Source organism: Macrotis lagotis, chromosome 6, assembly GCF_037893015.1.
Source record: "Macrotis lagotis isolate mMagLag1 chromosome 6, bilby.v1.9.chrom.fasta, whole genome shotgun sequence".
Classification (NCBI taxonomy): Eukaryota; Metazoa; Chordata; class Mammalia; order Peramelemorphia; family Peramelidae; genus Macrotis; species Macrotis lagotis.
In genome coordinates, this window is record NC_133663.1 from 51,031,882 (window position 1) to 51,044,067 (window position 12,186).

The 12,186-nt window shown below is 34.8% G+C and overlaps 1 pseudogene; it reads right to left on the reverse strand.

Annotated features, from left to right (window-relative positions):
- Positions 1-232: 232 nt before the first annotated feature.
- The window catches only part of LOC141492115 (nucleophosmin-like), a 62,053-nt pseudogene continuing 50,099 nt past the window's right edge, over positions 233-12,186 (reverse strand).

Consider the following 12,186-nt stretch of genomic DNA (forward strand, 5'->3'; position numbering starts at 1 on the left):
AAATGAAGCAAAAGATGGAGTTTTATATCTAACAGGACAACACATTCTTGGCAAAGTAATCTGGAAGACATTTATTAAAAAACTAAGGAAAATTTTCACTCTGTAGTATAAAAAAAGGACAGCCAGATATCAACTGTTACAAAAGTAAGCTGGAAAATTTTAGCAAGCTGTTCAAACTTATTTCCTTAAAAGAGATTTTCTCCACAGGCAGAGATTTTGAATAGCCTCCTGATCAGACTTCCGGAAACAATTCTTTACATAGTTGATGAATTTGCCTTCCACTTTTGGGAAGAAACCACCCTTTTTCTATGCTCCCCTGCATTTTTGCTTTAAATATTATCTATAGAAGTGGGTCTTTTGGAAGTGTTGGAAGTCTTGTCCTGCTTTTTGAAGGATTTTTTGATTTTGCTATTGACTGCTTTGAATCTTTTCCATGCTAGGTTTTTTGGTTTGTTTGTTTGTTTGCTACAGTATTAGGAAAAAGACTTTTTCACTGGAGGAAACTTTTCTTCACTTTGCTCCTCTTCAAAGTCATCATCATCATTACCTTCTTAGATAGTTTTTCCTTTTTCTGTGGAACCTGTACTAATTCCAAGGACAGATCATTTGCCACATATTTAAGAGTTTCATATATTTTTCTTCTTCATCATCTGATTCTGCATCTTCCTATAATACTACTCAGTGCTAGTCACTGACAGAACAGGCCCTGAGCCAAAATCTGTGGATTTCAACAGCAAAACCACTGGTAGTGTTATCTTAATTCCACATAGAGAAATTGTAGGCTGCATTGACATTTTCAAAGATGCCAGGGTTACTTTGTGTTACCTTAGTGCTTCGGTTTTAACACTATGCAGTTTGTTCTTTGTACCAGCCCCCAAACTCACAGTCCTCAATGACAATTGGTGCTCATTTTCATGATTTTCTAATTTAACATGATAATCTTTTTCAGAATTTAGTTCCCAGCCAAAGAGGAAATTCTGGCATCATTTCCATTATGTCCTTCATTTGCTGAGTAATACTGAAGAGAGCAGACTTGTGAGGAGAAGAGAGCATTGAGCTAGATGGACAGATCAGCTCTGGTAGGGGCTCCTCTCAGGATGGAATCACATGGAGACTGAAATTATTTTAAATGGAGTTTCTCTTTCTGGATTTTCCTGCTGAGTTTTATTGCTAGTATATGGAAATACTGATAATTTATTTAGGTTTATTTTCTCTCCAGCACATTTGCTAAAGCTGTTAAATGTTTCAATAAGGTTTTAATTGATTCTCTAAGTTTCTCTAAGTATATAATTATATCATCTACAAAGATTGATAGCTTTGTTTCCATAATGCCTTTTTATTCTTTAGATTTCTCTTTTCTTATTCTATTACTATTATTTCTAATATTTTTAACATGTTGATGAAAATGGACATCCTTGCCTCACCCTTCATCTTATTGGGAATGCTTCAACTACATCCCTATGGCAGATAATATTTGTTCTTGGTTTTATCATTTTAAGAAAGGTCCTGTTGATTTTTTAGAAACTTTGATAGGAATAAGTGTTTTATTTTGTTAAAGGTTTTTCTGAATCTATTGACATAACGGTATGATTTTTGTTGCTTTTGTTATTGATATGGTCAACTATTCTAATAGTTGAACTAATCTTGCATTGCTCATATAAACCACACATATTCTGTACTTGATCTTTGTGATCCATATTGATATAATCTACTTGCTAGCATTTTATTTACATTTTTTGAATTGATAACATTAAGAAATTGTTCTATAGTTTCCTTTTTCTATTCTCTAGATATCATATTTGAATCATAAAAGGAATCTGAATTCCCTATTTAACTTTTATTTTTCAAATAGATTATGTAGTATTGGGATCAATTGTTCCTGATATGTTTGGGAGAATTCATTTATAATTCCATGTGGTCCTGGGATTTTTTTCTTACTGTTCTGTCATTTCGGCTGTGTCAGACTCTTTTTCAAAACCCCATTTTCTGATTTTCTTGGAAAAGATATTGAAGTGGTTTGCCATTTTCTTTTCCAGTTAATTTTATAGATGCAAAATTGAGGCAGGTATGATTAAATGACTTGATTAGGATCACTAAGCTATTAAATGTCTGAGTTAAGATTTGAGCTCAGGAGAATGAGATTTTCTGGCTCTGGGTCCAGAACTCTATCCACTCTATCATTTAGAGAGCTCCTCTAAAGCTTCTTAAGTTCATTTTTTTCTTATGAATGATTCTTAAAGATTCTACTTGCTTTTTTGTTAATCTGGGCAGTATATATATAGATAGATAGATAGATAGATAGATAGATATAGATATAGATATAGATATAGATACAGATACAGATATAGATAGATATAGATATAGATATAGATAGATATAGATATAGATATATATTGATAGCTTAAATGAAATTAATGTATATATATATACATTAATTTCATTTAAGCTATCAATTTTACTGGCATATACTGGGCAGAATAAAATAACGACTAACAATTCCTTAAATTTCACCTTCATTGGTAGTGTATTCACACTTATCATTTTTGATACTGGTAATTTGATTTTCTTCTTTCTTTTTTAAATCAAATTAATCAATGGTCTGTTTATTTTATTTTTTGAAATAAAACTAGGTCCTAGTTTTATTTATTTGTTTAGTTTCATTTTTTGATTTTTAAATATTTGCATTTTGTTGTTTAAATGTAGATTTAAAGACTTTTTAAATATTTAGTTGTATCCCAATTCATTGATCTACTCTTTCTTCTTTATATTATGTTCATGACTTTTTCAATTGAATAAATATATAGGACCATAAACTATAAAAGGACTACATCATCTTCATGATTACAATTCACATTACATAGTTTGTCTTCCTTAGTTGAACAAATTATCATTCATGTTTTCTTCAATTCAATGAATAATCTCAATATAAATTTATTGAAGTCTGTAATCTCAAATATTACAATCTAGGACCTGGTCCATGATCCCATCCAGATATTAAAACTTGGAAATGGAATACAGCCACATAAAGCAACTCTGAGCTAGACAATGACTGTGCATTCTACAGTCAAAAATTCTTAAAACTTTCTGAAAAACAAACTGAAACAAGGCATTTCTCCATCAAATAGCCGAGAGAAGATGATCTTTTTAATCTATTAGAAATATGGCTTCAGGGAGAGAGTTGATTGGTAGTCTGCCAAGAAAGCATAGCCAGGAACGAATTCTGTTAAGCGGAAGACTAGAATTTAGGAAAGGACCCTTTTTGAGTAAAGACTGGGGCTAATGAAGCCTGTGTCTATTGTGAGAGAATACTTCTCTAAAAAGCAGGGGGATAAAAAATAGTTCAGTCATTTCACATCTTGAACAACCCATTTTTCTATTTTTGCTGTTGTTATTGGTGCTGCCAATCCTGTTCTTCATCTTAAGAGATGAAATCATTCCTAACACTAGACTTTGCAAAGAGCAGCTGCAAGTCACCAATCAAAGAAGGTTCTTTGTTCTGGTGACAAAAAAAAAGGTTAGGAGATGGGACAGTGGTAGTTACAGACCTGAAGAATTATTCCTGAAGGGGAAGTTGCTGATAAGAAATTATGTCCTCTTCAAAAGGAGAGCATTTTAATTCTGAATATATATATACATATATGTAATATATGTATATATATGTATATACATATAGATATATATGTATGCATGTATTTATATTTGGTAGAGTAGAATTGTATTATTAAGAGAAGAGCCCTCCTGAAAAAGGGGGTAAAGTAAGACAATATGAGGGAGCATACCCATGACTGAGTCAGCTGGCAGTCTCTCTGTTCTAAAGAACAGAATTGAATGAGTGTTCGGTCTTATTTTTGTATGTGAATGTGAGTATTAGTGCCTGCGCACAAATCTTAATAAAGAAGTTCCTTTTGAGAGCATGCCTTTGACCAAGAGGAGCAGTTACTGTGCTTCTCTCATGACCTCATTATTATACCTTTACATATAATCTGGGATCTGGGGTCAAAAATAAGATCATGAACTCTTTTTCTCAGAATTTGAGTATATTTTGTAAAATTATTTTAGAATGATAGAATCCAGTTTATGGTATAATTGATTTTTTCTCTAGGTGATTACAATATACATATTTTAAGAGGGAGAAAAGAGGAGAGAAATGAGGAAAGGGGAAGAGGAGAGAAGGGGAGATGAAAGGAGGGGAGGGGAGGAGAGGAGAAGAAAAGAGAGGAGGAGAGGAGAGGAAGAGGAGGATGGAAGGGGAAGGGGGCAAGAATCTGAGAATAATTGCTTTTGACAAGTATTTAAATGATTATTTCACAAAAGAGATACATGGTTTTGCTACATGGTCCTGACTGGCTAAATGGTGCTGCCTGAGGTCAGGAAGACTCATATTCCTGAGGTAAAATCAAGCCTCAGATATGTAGAAGTATCTGGACAAATCACTTAACTTTATTTGTCTTAGTTTTTTCATAACCTGGAGAAGAAAATGGCAAACTACTTCAGTATTTTTGCCAAGAAAAACCAAAAATGGAGTCACAAAGAGTCAGATACTATTGAAAAAATACCTCAACATCAACTTGGTCTCATTGAGAAAAAAATAGAATATTAGGAATTATGTATATAATTGCTGAAGGTGGGGGTAAATTTAGGCTTGACAGATAAAAAACAAACTCCTAAAAATCAAAACTATCTAAAAGTAGAGTGATCTGCCTCAAGAGGTAATAGGTTCCTAGGTTCTACCTCACCTGTCTGTGCATGCTTCTTCATGTGTAGATAGGACTTGTGTTCCAAGGGTCTTTCTAAGTGTGATATTTTGTAATTCCGTGATGATCACAAAGCTAATGTGTCATATCATAAATGTTTAGTTTAGAAGAGATTTTAACCAGCATTTTTCCTGTGTAAAAATTGTCAAATATTAGCTCTCTTTCTGTTTACTGTAACTCTGTATATCTACCTAAAGGCATTTAGTAAATGAAAAGAGTCTTAAGAATTAATTGTTTACTACAAATAACTCCAGGATTAAGTAAAAATTAAATGATATTCTTACTTGCTTCTTTCCAATGGAATAATGTCATATCTATTCAGTGATGTCTTCTATACCTACATTAATAGTAATATTGGCAGTCTTACAAAAATTTTGAAGGAAGAAAAAAGCTTTAGTGACCTCAGTGCCTGTTTTGCAAGAGATATTCCCTTTGACTTTAACTATGGCTTCATGCATGAAGGAGACTAGCTACAAGAAAATAGACCAAAAGACCTTCATTATAAGTTCAGTACTTGCAAGTGATTTTTTTCTAGCTCACCTATTAAAAAAGAGAGGCTTAATTCATTATCTGACCATGCCATTAAAATTTAAAAGAAACAACCATTTCTTTGGCAATTTTTTTCTTTTTTCTTTTTCAATTCACTAGTAGGAGTCTTATCTCCATAATGTCTATTAGACTGAGTTCTGTCAAACCAACTCTATAGTTTGCAAGTGTGTTTCTTTTCCCTTAAAATGGTATAACCTGAACTCAATTTAGAATTAAATATTTAAATTGCACCCAAAGGTTCAGAAAAACATAATGAGAATAAAAATGCAGGATAAAATTTGGAAGCTATGGTTTAATATTTGATCAAAATGACTTTTTAAAAAAATCTATTCAACTTGATATTAAGTCTATTAAGATCCATGCCCATATCAGCCATTTTCCATGGATTAACTGTTTTCACTTTCCCCTCCCTCACAAAATGACATGACTCTGAAGCACAAAGACTGCAGATGTTAAATGAATCATCTTTGATAATCAGCCTAGCTTTTTCACCAGTTTTCCCATTCAGCATCTCACATGAAAAGCCACTTATGGCAAGCATTCATTCTTGAAAAGTCTTCACCAGAATGAAAGTTTCTAAGCAGAATAATGAATATTTTAATACTACTCATGCATTTCTTCCTTTTAAAGGAGAATACATATTTCCAAGAAGGAACCCTTCCAGTTTCACCTATTTAACTTTATTATGGGTCTTCTAGCATTTTCAGGGACCAGTCAAAGATGAGGTGATAGCTGAGCACTGGAAGCCTTTCTGTCTTAGTAAGGAGATTTTTCTTCAATGTTGTATTAGTTGGCAAGATTCTAATTCCTTCTTTTATATTAGCTATAAATGTGTAAACCTATAAGGGAATTTTCTGTTTGAAATCTGCTCTATGTATCAGAATGGGAAAAAGGTAAGGGAACGGGTCAGCATCAAAATCTCAATAACCAAGATATCCTTTTGAACAAAGAAAAGAAAGAAAAGAAAAGAAAAGAAAGAAAGAAAGAAAGAAAGAAAGAAAGAAAGAAAGAAAGAAAAAGAAAGAAATAAGGTAGAAAGGAAGGAAGGAAGGAAGGAAGGAAGGAAGGAAGGAAGGAAGGAAAGACAGAAAGAAAGGAAAGATAGAAAGGAAGGAAAGTACTTTATATTATAATCATGCTTTCTAACATTAATATATGGAACATAAACTTTAATTGCTTAAAGATTCACTAAGAAGAAATACTCTTCAATAAAGGGAATCCCTTTTTAATGTTTTTAAAAGTTAGAAATCATTTTAAATATATAAACTCATATTATCCTCAGAACCACCCTCATAGGTAGATACAATGCCCTTAGTCATTTTTCATATAGGGAAACTGAGGTAGTCAAAATGTAAATGACTTGTTCATTACCTTACAATCATTAAAATCTGAAGATGGATTTGAAATCAGGTCTTTCTGATTCTAGGTATAGGTATCTATCCAATTTATCACTTCTTGTTGAGGCATTTCTGTCATATGCAACTCTTTGTGACTCCATTTTTGGAATTTCCTTAACCACAATACTGGAGTGGTTTGCTTTTTCCTTCTCCAGTTCAGTTTACAAATCAAGAAGAAGAGGCAAAAAAGAATTATGTGTTTTGCCCAGGGTCACACAACCTGTAAGTTTACATCTGTGTGCAAATTTGAATTCAAGAATTGGAGTTTTGAGGGGGGGCAAGATGACATCATGAGGACAGGATTTTCCAGGAGCTCTCTTCCAAAAAATTCCAAACACTTTAAAATTACTACTCTTAACTAAATTTTCAAGAGACAGAACCCACAGAAAAAATCCAGTGAGTCAATTCTCCAGTCCAAGGTAACCTGGAAGACCGTGAGAAGGCTCTGTTTCATGGGGTTGGAGGGGGTGGAAGCACAGCTAGGATCACCATGCCTGAGCCAAGGAGCTTTAGCCTTCAGGTTAAAGCCCTTGGGGTGCCTGGGTCCCAGGGAGCACTGGCTCTTGGCATCAGAACCAGTCCCTGACCTGCCAACCCAGGGAACACCAAGCACCACTTGGAAGATCAGTGGGGAAAACTCAGCCAAAATGCATGCAGAGCCCAGGCCAAGTGTGGCCGTCAAGGTAACCCTTGGTGCAGCCTCAAGCCCAGAAATGGAAACAGGTCCATGGAGCAGCCCAGCATGGAGCCTCCCAGTAGCTGCACTTGGCCCACAGAATGTAAAGGGGTGGGAGGAGACTGTCAAGGTCTCTCCTCTGTACCTGGGACAGGACTCTGGTGTTTTGTCCATATTTTGACCTTGGTTGCACCCTGTTATCACAGAGCAGGAACACACCTCACAACTCCAGGTCAGAGGGGAGGGTTTGTGGTCATTCACACACCAGAACACAAGCAGAAGAGCAGTCAGAGCCTCGCATAATACATTGAAGGAACTGAAGTCCTTGCGGAAGTATCCCAATAATGCTTAAAGCTTCACCAAGAAGAAATACTCTTCAATAAATTGATCCTGTTTTAATATTTTGATTCTAAATTGAATTCAGGTTATACCATTTTAAGAGAAAAGAAATACACTTACATACAATTATCAAAAACTCATGGAGCACCCCAAAACAATGGGAAATGAGCAAAAAGAAAACAAGAACCCTTACTAAAGAAAATTACTTTGGTCCCATGTAGGACGAAAACACACACTCAGAAGATGACAAAGTCCAAGCTTTTGTATCCAAAGGCTCCAAGAACAATAGGAGGTGGGCTCAGGTTATGATAGACCTCAAAAAATATTTTAAAAATCAAGGGAGGCAGAGGAAAAATTGAGAAAAGAAATGAGAGAGATGAAGGAAAAAAATAAAAACCAAGTCAGCCAGCAGCTTAGTCAAGGAGATACCAAAAAATGCTGAAGAAAACAACATGTTAAAAACCAGTTTGGATGAAATGGAAAAAGTGGTCCAAGCACAATTGGTGATGGAAAAGGAGAAAAGAAAGATCTGTGAAGAAAACAACTCTTTCAAATGTAGAATGGAGTGAAAGGAAGCTGATGACTTTGTAAGGAACGAAGAAACAATAACCCAAAACCAAAAGAGCAAAAAACTACAAGAAAATGTGGAATAGTCATGACCAGGAAAAGAGTCTTGACTTCATTTTTAAAGAACTTTTACAGGAAAATTGTCCTGATATCCTAGAAGCAGAGTGAAAATAGAAATTGAGAGAATTCACTGATCTCCTCCTGAAAGAGACTCAAAAATAAAACCCCCCAGTATTATCATAGCCAAGTTCCAGAAATCCCTAGTCAAAGAGAAAATATTACAAACATCCAGAAGGACACAATTCAAATACTGTGGAGCTGCAGTCAGGATTACACAGAACTCAGCAGCAATTACATTAAGGGATAGTAGGGCTTGGACTATGATATTCTGGAATGCAAAAAAGCTTAGAATGCAACTGAGAATCAACTACCCAGCAAAACTCAATATTTTTTTTTTCCAGGAGAATAGATGGACTTTCAATGAAATAGGAGAATTTCAAATGTTCCTGTTTAAATGACCAGAGTTGAATAGAAAGTTTGGTCTTCAAGCACAAAACTCAGGTGAAGCATAGAGAGGTTGGACAAGAAGGGTAAATTATAAGGGACTTAATGTTGAACTGCATGTATTCTTGCATGGGAAGAAGATACTGATAATACTCATATGAACCTTCTCATTTATTAGATCAGGTAGAAGGAGCTTTTATAGATGAAGCACAGGAGAGAGCTGTATTTGAAGGTATAATATATTGTAAAGTTGGAGCCAATGGGTGAAAAAGATACTAGGAGAAAGAGAAAGGAGAGGTAGAATGGGCTAAGATATTTCATGTAAAAGAGTCAAGAAAATGTTTTTGCAATGGTATGGAAGGGAGGAAGATGAGGGAGGAATGTGGAAGCCTTCATTCTCTTTGGATCTCAGAAAGGAAATAATACAAACACTTAATTGGGTATAGAAATCGATCTTATCCTGGAGGAAAAAGGAGAGGAAAGGGAAAAGGGGAGGGGAGGGGGGATGAAGCTGCTAGAGGAGAGGGTAGATCATGGGAGAGGGTAGTCAGATGCAAGACATTTTTTTTGCCAGTTGGTGGGATTGGGTGGCCTGTAGAGGACTCCATGACCAGATGGTTGCTGGATCTCTGGGGTGAGACGTGGGCTCAGGGTCTCCTAGACCCAGGGTCAGTGCTCTGTCCACTGTGCCACTCGGCTGCCCCACAGCACACTTTTGAACAATGTACACACAACAACATTATGAGATGAACAACCTTGATGGAAGCAGCTTCTCTCAGCAGTTCATTGAGCTAGAACAACTGTATTAGACTGGTTATTGATTATATTATCCCTATCCAGAGGAAGAAAAAAACAAAATACACACACACACACACACACACACACACACACACAATCTGATGAACACTTTATAAAAATTATCTCTTATGTATCTCTTTTGCTTAATCCTAATTGCTCATACCGAAAATACTAATCTGTAAACATGTTTATCATAATATGTATGTACAATGCCAACCTGACTGTTTGCTGCTGAAGGGAGGAGGTGGGAAAAGTGGGTGGAAGGAAGTTTGTAACTTAAAAATATACATGGGCATATGGATGTGACATCAAAAGAAAACAATATTGAAATAGTTATCATAATATTTTATAGAATCTTGACATACTTTAGTACTCATTTTTGAATATCTGGCCTTGCTTCCATCTTCTAAAGATATCACTGACAATGACTTGAAAAATCACATAGCAAGCTGTTTCAGGACCTAAGATGGATGTTAAGTGTTCTTATTCCTTCCCCTTACTTATCTTAATTTATTCCTAATATTTCCTCCTCATTGAGATTGTTTATCTTTGTGCTTTTAGAATTTAATTCTTAAATCCCTCTTCTACCTCCATGGCTGAATTATTTTAACATACTGAATCTTGTCTACTTTCTGTTGAAACTTGTTTTTTTGAAAAATTTGGAATGTATAAAAGATGATGCCCAAATTTCTTTTGTTTCCCTATTTAGAAATCATGGAATGGAATAACTATTTTTCCTAAGCTTCTCATCATTGCAACCTCTGTAATCAATTCATATTAATAAGAATGAATTTTTAATAGAATTACTCCTTTTGGTTCTAACTTTCAAAGAATAAAGATTATCACTAATGTAAGTCAAGTTTTAGTTTCTCTCCTTTTGAATTCTTCAACTCAGGGATATAGACCTTTTTTTTTTTTGACAAGGGTCTTTTAGATCTTTATAACACCATTTTCAGGACATACAAAATTCTCAACTTAAAAATTAGCCTGCTATATTTGGTCAACAATTCACTCCTAAAAATTTCTAGATTTATTGAATTTCCAGTCCCACCTGTGGTTGCTCTGGTAGTAGCAGACAATAGGAATTTTGTGGGCCATGGAAGATGGACATTTCCCATCCCTACTTAAACTAGATGTTTCCTTCTCAGATGAATTTCTCTCTGTCCTCAATGGAGAGCAATAAAAAGAACATGATCCTTGCCCCTATGATATTTAGTTTCTTGATCAAAACATCATCATTATTATTGGAAACACTTTGTATAATTCTTTTGTTTTTATTTTTTATTTTTTTAGGTTTTCACAAGCCTTGCCCAAGGCCACACAACTAGGTAATTAGAAAGTGTCTGAGGCTGGATTTGAACACAGGTCCTCCTGACTCCAGGGCCGGTGCTCTATCCACTATACCATCTAGTCGCCCCTATATAATTCTTCTTGAAGTAATTTTCACCTTCATGGACAAAAGACAGTTTTAATTTACTCTTGTGAAATTATATTCTTAAATAACAGGATATTTGAAATCCATAGATGCATAAATAACCATCATGGACAAGAGCGAGTTAGATACTGCACACTATACTGTCAAATTTTGCATAGTTCAATATTTTTATATACTTCATTAATCCAAACTTTTTCAAATCACTGGCTCAATATTATTTAGTTTAGCCACCCACTTATATCTCTATCTGTCTGTCTGTCTGACCCTCTCTCTGTTTCTCTCTCTCTCTCTCTTTCTCTTCTTTATGCCCTTTTCCTTGTCTTTGTATCTCTGTCTTTCATTTCATTGTGTATAATTTTGTCCTTTCTACTACTTCTTTCCCTACTATATAAAAAAAGTCTAAATCTATTCCATCTTAAGAAATCTTAATAGGGGCCACTAGGGGGTGCAGTGGATAGAGCGCTAGCCTTGCAGTCAGGAGTGCCTGGGTTCAAATCCAATCTCAGACACTTAATAATTACCTAGCTGTGTGGCCTTGGGCAAGCCACTTAAGCCCATTGCCTTGCAAAAAATTAAAAAAAAAAAACAAACAAAGAAATCTTAGTAGATCCTACCATACAATTACTAAGCTAAACTCCTGGGAGTGTGACTGGGAGGGAAGCTGTCTAAACTCATTATTTATGTTTTCCTCTACTTTGTGTCATTTTTCAATCCTTTGCATTCTTAGTTCTGAACTCATCACTATATGGAGATTATTGCATCCAAATTTACTAGTGATCTACTTCTTGTTTCTGGCAGGGATAGACAAACAGGAGAGGAAAGAGAGAGAGAGACAAAAAGAGAGAGACAGAGAGAGAGAGAGAGAGAGAGAGAGAGAGAGAGAGAGAGAGGCGATATATGATACTTGATAATTTGTTGTACAAGATAGAATGATTTATCAAAACCAATATATATATATATATGTATATACATATATATATATGTATATACATATACATATACAGAAATATTTGTTAGATAAGGAGAGTGGGCTCCATTACATATAAACAATGGAGAGTATACTGTTCTAATTTCAGTTTAAGATCTTAATTTCTCAATTTTTAAACTTAATTCCTTTCCCTCACACTGAATATGAGGTCTCACTGTGGGAACTGAGAGATAAAAAAT